General features: G+C 52.3%; 1 pseudogene; it reads left to right on the top strand.

Annotated features, from left to right (window-relative positions):
- The first annotated feature begins 5,811 nt into the window (after positions 1-5,811).
- LOC138380056 (small nucleolar RNA U13) lies at positions 5,812-5,903 on the top strand (annotated as a pseudogene).
- The last annotated feature ends 329 nt before the right edge of the window (positions 5,904-6,232 follow it).

Here is a 6,232-nt window from a genome sequence, read left to right as displayed (position 1 = left end):
TCCCTGAGAACCTTGACTCGGCCCCCTTCCTCAGTTCACTTGGGAAACATATTCATGTGTGTGTATTTCTCTCCTTCCCTCTCCCACCCCCCCCTCTCTGTTTTAGTTTTTATTATTTTGAAAAGTGCATAGAACGATAAAAACTTTAAAAGTAGGAAAAAGCTTACGGAACACGTAAGGACACAGAGAAAGAAAATATCTGTGTACAACAGTGCAACGCATTTGTGTTTTAAGTCGTGGTGTTGCAAAAGAGTCCAAAAGTTTAAAAGAAAGAAAAACAAACAAACAGACAAACAAACAAACAAACAAAAAAAAAAACCAAACCACCATGGAAAAGTTTATGAAGTGAAAACACTTACAGTAAGCTAAGGTTAATGTATTATTGAAGAAAGAAATTTCTAAAGGTAAATGTCGTGTGGCCTAAGTGTCCAGGGTTTATGAAAACCTACAGTAAGTAATGTCCTAGGCCTTCACATTCACTCACCACTCACCGCCAACTCACAGACTCACCCAGAGCAACCTCCCGCCCGCCCTGCAAGCTCCATTCACCGTAAGTGCCCTGGCCAGGTGTCCCACTGCACAGAAACCTATTAGACTGCATTTCTTCCCATTACTATCAGTAGTTGTACATTTCTTAGGACTGTAGGCCTACGATACACCTCCAGGCATAGTTAGGGGTTGGGAAGAGGAGGGAAGAGGCCATTCTTCATTTATTAATTGGGTAGCATGGGGGCAGGGGAGGCAGTTTCCTCCTTCTCCTCCTCGTCCCCCTTCTCTCTTGTTTTGCTTCTCCCTCTCTTGTTTTTCTTTATTCCCCTCCCAGTTCCCCCTTCCATCGTCTCGATGGATTTGGATGAGACGTAGACATTTTCTACGTCAGGCCTTAATCATACCGAGGGAGCAGGAGAAAAGTAAGCCGCCTACCATGACACGATGGAATGGAAGTTTGTCAGCCATTGACTGCTGTGGCATTCCGACATTTAGTGTCTTCAGGACATTCTATATTTCTGCTATCCCACTAGAATATATCTCCTCGATCACTACTGTGTGGCCACATCCCAGCTGTTTCGTGAGCCACCCTCAATGTTCGTGACAATGTAGTGTGGGGACTCCCTCCGTCTGGTGCCTTAAACTCGCACATTTGGGGTTTTGTATCAGGATAGCAAAGCGATCGCCTTTAAATAACCTGGCTGGCCATGGTGGCTCATGCCCGTGATCCCCGCAACTTGGGAGGCAGAGACGGGAGCGTGACTTGAGCCCAGCAGCTGGAGACCAGCCTGGGTAACACGATGAGACCTCATCTCTACCAACAAAAAAAAGAAAAATTATGGCGGGTGTGGCAGCATTTGCCTATAGTCCCAGCTACTCAGAAGGCTGAGGCAGAGAGGATCACTTAAGCCCTGGATTTGGAGCTTGCTGTGAGCTACAATCAGGCCAAGGCGGCCTGGGAGAGGACAGAGTGAAAGAAATCCTGTCTCAAAAAAGAAAAGAAAAGAAAAGAAAGAAAACAAGACCGATAACACAACACAACTTAGAAGACTTGGTGTTACTGAAAGCTCGGCCACTTGCCCACGAGGCCGAATAACGAGGACAAGCTGTTTGAGGAGGAAGGAAAGAGAGAGTCTATTTTGCCGGTAAAGGAGAAAATAGGGTAGACCTTCCCATCTCAAGCCTCCGAATTTCCCCGAACATAGGGCTAGGCAGAAATACAGAGCTTTTAATGAGGGGGGGGGGAGGGGTTCTCAGCTTTAGCGATGATTGTGGTTAATTATTTCAATCGTCCAGGCTCTGCCAAAAACAAAGCCTGTGAACTCTGCCGGCTGCCCACCTGGGGGGGGGGGGGGCGGGGCAGGGGACCACTTGGGAGTTTTAAGAAAAGATTTAACCTGCCTTGGGGACATAGGCCAGACTACAAGCTCCCAAAAGTGGTGGTGGTGGTGGTGGTGGTGGTGGTGGGGAGCGTAAAACGACAGAACGTCTTTCTGTCCTTTATTGGTTTCTCCTTTCCCCCCCCCCCCCAGGTGCCAAAAGACCTGAGACTGATGCCGAAAAGAAATAGGTACAGGCGCCCACGTGCACACACAAAGATATACGATCGAATACATCGTGTTGACAGTCGGGGAAACTGGAAGATGATGGGGAAGTATCACGAGCAACTTTGTATTTCTTCCAGGACAGGAAAATGGACACGAAGAGAAAAATTCATCGTTCTCGGCGTAGGATAAAAAGCCACATCTTGTTACTTAATATAATTCATTCTGTGATTTAAGTTTTTATACGATATGATATTCGATAAGCCTAAAAAACAAGATAAAAGAGAAACAAACCAAAGGGAAAAAATAAAAATAAAAAAGACGACGGGCAGAGGCCTACGGTCCCGGGAGGAGGCAGAGAGCGGGAGGAGGGGCGCCTCCCGCAGACAACAGGGCGGGTGGGCGGAGACCCGCTAGAGGCTAGGGCTGCCCCGGGCGGGCCCAGAGCTGCGGGCCCGGGAAGAAGAGGGTGGGACCGTCCGGACCGTGCTCTCCTCCCCGCCCTCCACACCTCCCGGGAGTCAGCTCTTAAACTCCCAACGTCACCTGACTTTCCGGATCCCGAGGTCTGATCAAAGTGGCCGCTAGGTGACACCCAGCAACCGCTGCCGGTGTCATCCTGAAAAGAACGGACCCTATGACTGACGGGGGTGGGGCGGGGTGGGGGTGGGGCGCACAGCGGGTGGCCCGGCCAGCTCCCCTTCCTCCTCGGAGCGGATCGGATCATCTGGAACTTTATCCAGAGAGGAGAGAGTGCCCCTGGGTGTGTGCTAGAAGCCGGAGGGTTGGGGCAGGGACCTACCCAAGAGAGAAGTAGAGTACAGGGAGTTTCAGAGTTGACCCACTCACGATCTCGCCCTGGTCAATACAAGAGTGGCAATATCTGTCACCGTGGAATGAACACTTGGTACCGAAGACCTTTGTCTATGCTGGCCCCCCTATGCCTAGGGGGGGGCATGTGGCCAGAATCTGACATCCTAAACGTCTTCGTAGAAAGAATTTGGGGGTGGGGGTGGGGGAGAGAGACAGAAAAAGAAAAGAGAGGGGGAAAGAAATGGCTGCCACAAAACTATCAGAACAGAGAAGCGACCGATAGGGCCTATCTGGTTAAGTTCTTTCCCTACCCAGAGAACGACTTGACGTAGCTGACGTCACTGCAGTCAGGCCACGTTCCGGTGGACACAGAGAGTCAGGGATAGAATTTCACGCTCGGCACTGTCTCTCGTGACAGCGGGAAGGTGGAGGGTGGCTGAGGGTTCTATGCTCCTTTATCACACACCGTCAGGTAGGTCAGGTAAAATTGAGGACAGATTTCCAGTGTTTCGAGAAAGGAAGAGCACTCGTGCAGGCCATCTATCTGTACGTGGGAGAGTGTCCCCGAAAAGTGGCTTTCAGTGCCGGGATGTGCCTAGGCCAAGAAGGTACACGATCCTGAGTGAGAATGGTCCGTCCCATAGAGTCAGTCGGTAGGAGGCCACCGGTCGAGACGGAACTGCCCCCCCCACACCCGCCCCCGCCCCACAGAGCAGACAGACTCAGAATGGAGTCACTCGGTGCCAGTGCCCTGCCCGGGTGCCCCATCATTCAACCGAACTGGGAAACAGGTGGGCTTTCCGACCCTCGGGAGGGAGCTTCACGGCGGGCGGACAGATCAGAAGGGGCCCGGCTCCCTTGAGCGGGCAGGCTGGGGACGGTCGGTGGGGTCTCTTGACAGGAGGCACCACGGAACCCTTGAGGCAATGTCGGGGGCACCTATGTTGCGGTCCAAAGCTAGCGTCTGAGAAGTCGTCCCGAAAGAATGATGGCGTCAACAAGTCCCCTCCGTTCAAGAAACGAGATTCATTTCTAGAGGAGGGCCACCCACGCGGGAGAACCGTAGGCTTCCTGTGGACATTCTCTTCAAAAGGCAATTCACTCAGCGGAGTGAAAATCGGAAAAATCGCTGTCCTCTGACGCAGCTGCAGAGAAAAGATGGCACCAAAATCAATGAAACACACACACACACACACACACACACACACAAACACACCTCCTCCCATCTGAACGAGCACTCCGGACGGTCACATAGGGAGAGCGACGGGCTCTCTTCCCACCCTGTGGTTTTCTACCTTTCGTTGCGGTTTTTTCCCTCAGTGGATAGAGGAGGAGACACAGGGGGCTCAGCCGGCATGCGAGTGGGTTTATCATCCTCTGTGAGTATCAACACGCGACACCACCTAAGTGAAGGAACACACCGGTGTTTCATGTCATGTGGCTCAATGCCTGGCAGATACGAGCCTTTGCAGGCCTCCTCGTGATCGACAGGACGTCGCCTTGGACACGGACACATCTTGTCCCTCCCTCCCGAGGCGATAGGCGGTTCCGTACCTCCTCGGGGCCAGGGCACAGTCTGCCTAGGCACCTACAACACGTGTGGCAACAGCCTCGATGGCTCTGCCATGAGAACGAACTCCCGTGGCACGGGGGTGGGGTGGGGGGGGGTCGGGTGCTGAAGAATTCAGCTGAGTGAAGGAATGCCACGGGATTCAGAGTGCCATCGGTGGGCTGAGAGGCGAGCAGGGCGGGCTTTGAAAGGGTAACATTCTCCCTGCCTTCCGTCTGTCTGTGAATACAGAACGTACACGCCAGGCGGGGTGGCTCACGCCTGTAATCCTAGCACTCTGGGAGGTAGAGGCGGGTGGATCGCTCAAGGTCGGGAGTTCGAGACCAGCCTGAGCAAGAGCGAGACCCCCATCTCTACTAAAAATAGAAAGAAACTATATATCTAAAAATATATACAGAAACAGTATCTAAAAATATATACAGAAAAATATTAGCCGGGCACGGTGGCGCATGCCTGTAGTCCCAGGTACTCGGGAGGCTGGGGCAGTAGGATCGCTTGAGCCCAGGAGTTTGAGGTTGCTGTGAGCTAGGCTGACGCCACGGCACTCTAGTCTGGGCAACAGAGTGAGACTCTGTTTCAAGAAAAAAAAAAAAAAAAAAAATATATATATATATATATATATATATATATACACACACACACACACACACACACACACACGTATATCCAATTAGCTGGGCATGCTGGCACATGCCTGTAATCCCAGCTACTCGGGAGGCTGAGGCAGTCTGATCGCTTGAGCCCAGGAGTTTGAGATTGCTGTGAGCTAGGCTGACGCCATGGCACTCTAGCCAGGGCAACAGAACGAGAGACTCTGTCAGAAAGAAAAGAAGAGCGAGAGCGAGAGAGCGAGAGAAAGAAAGAAAGGAAGGGAGAGAAAGGAAAGAGAAGGAAGGGGGGGAGAGGGAGAGAGAGAGAGAGAGGAGAAAACTATTAAAAAATTCGGGACCAGATCCATCGGTCGGTACTCAGAAGCGTGACGATCGGGTGTTCCCGAGCACGTGTGAGATGTGTCTTCTCCCTGACGCCGCGTTTCCTCCACACACACATCACCCATCTGCCGTGGAAAAAAAGCAACAAAAAGAGAGAAAGAGATTAAGAAGGGAAAATGGAAACAGGGCAAAAGAGGAAGAAAGAAAGAAATTTCGAAAAAAGAGACCAAAGTCACAGCGAGAAGGAAGAATACTGAGCCCAGAGCGACACCTAGTGACCACACCGTCACAAGCACCCTAGGGCCCCAATTCGCCAGAGACATCTGGTGGACCCCAGGGCAACATGTGGTCGACCCGGGGCCATGGCGTCTGCAGCCGATTCCCAGGCGGGCACACGAGCCCGGGGAAACTCATTCTCAGCGCGGGGAGGAGGGGAGGGGAAATAATAGCAAAGTCACACCAGATCCCTTTCTAGTTCATAAACGTGTTGATTGCGTGTTCACGCGCACGTGTGAGAAGGGCCTCCTGGTGTGTCGGCACGTCACCCGCGTGACGTGAAACCATGAATCCGGGGGGGGGGGGGGAGCGGAAAGGCGGGCAGGAAAAGGCAAAGAGAGAATAGATAAAATGAAAGGACCAAAAACAAAGTCACACAGCAGGGTAGGGGAGTGAGAGCAAGTCGAGAGACTGCAGACAGAAACTCCGAGAGGAGAGGAATGCTCCGGAGCGCCCCTCGCCCCGCGCGAGAAGAATACCGATCGCAGGGTGACCCCTAGGGGCAGCGAGGCCAGAGAGACCACATCCGCCCCGAAGCCCCCCTGTCAGGATGACAACCACAGAGCAGACATCTGGTCAACCACCCAAGGACCAGACATCTGGTCAAC

This window comes from Eulemur rufifrons, unplaced genomic scaffold (assembly GCF_041146395.1).
Source record: "Eulemur rufifrons isolate Redbay unplaced genomic scaffold, OSU_ERuf_1 scaffold_262, whole genome shotgun sequence".
Lineage (NCBI taxonomy): Eukaryota > Metazoa > Chordata > Mammalia > Primates > Lemuridae > Eulemur > Eulemur rufifrons.
This window is presented reverse-complemented; position numbering and strand designations above follow the sequence as displayed.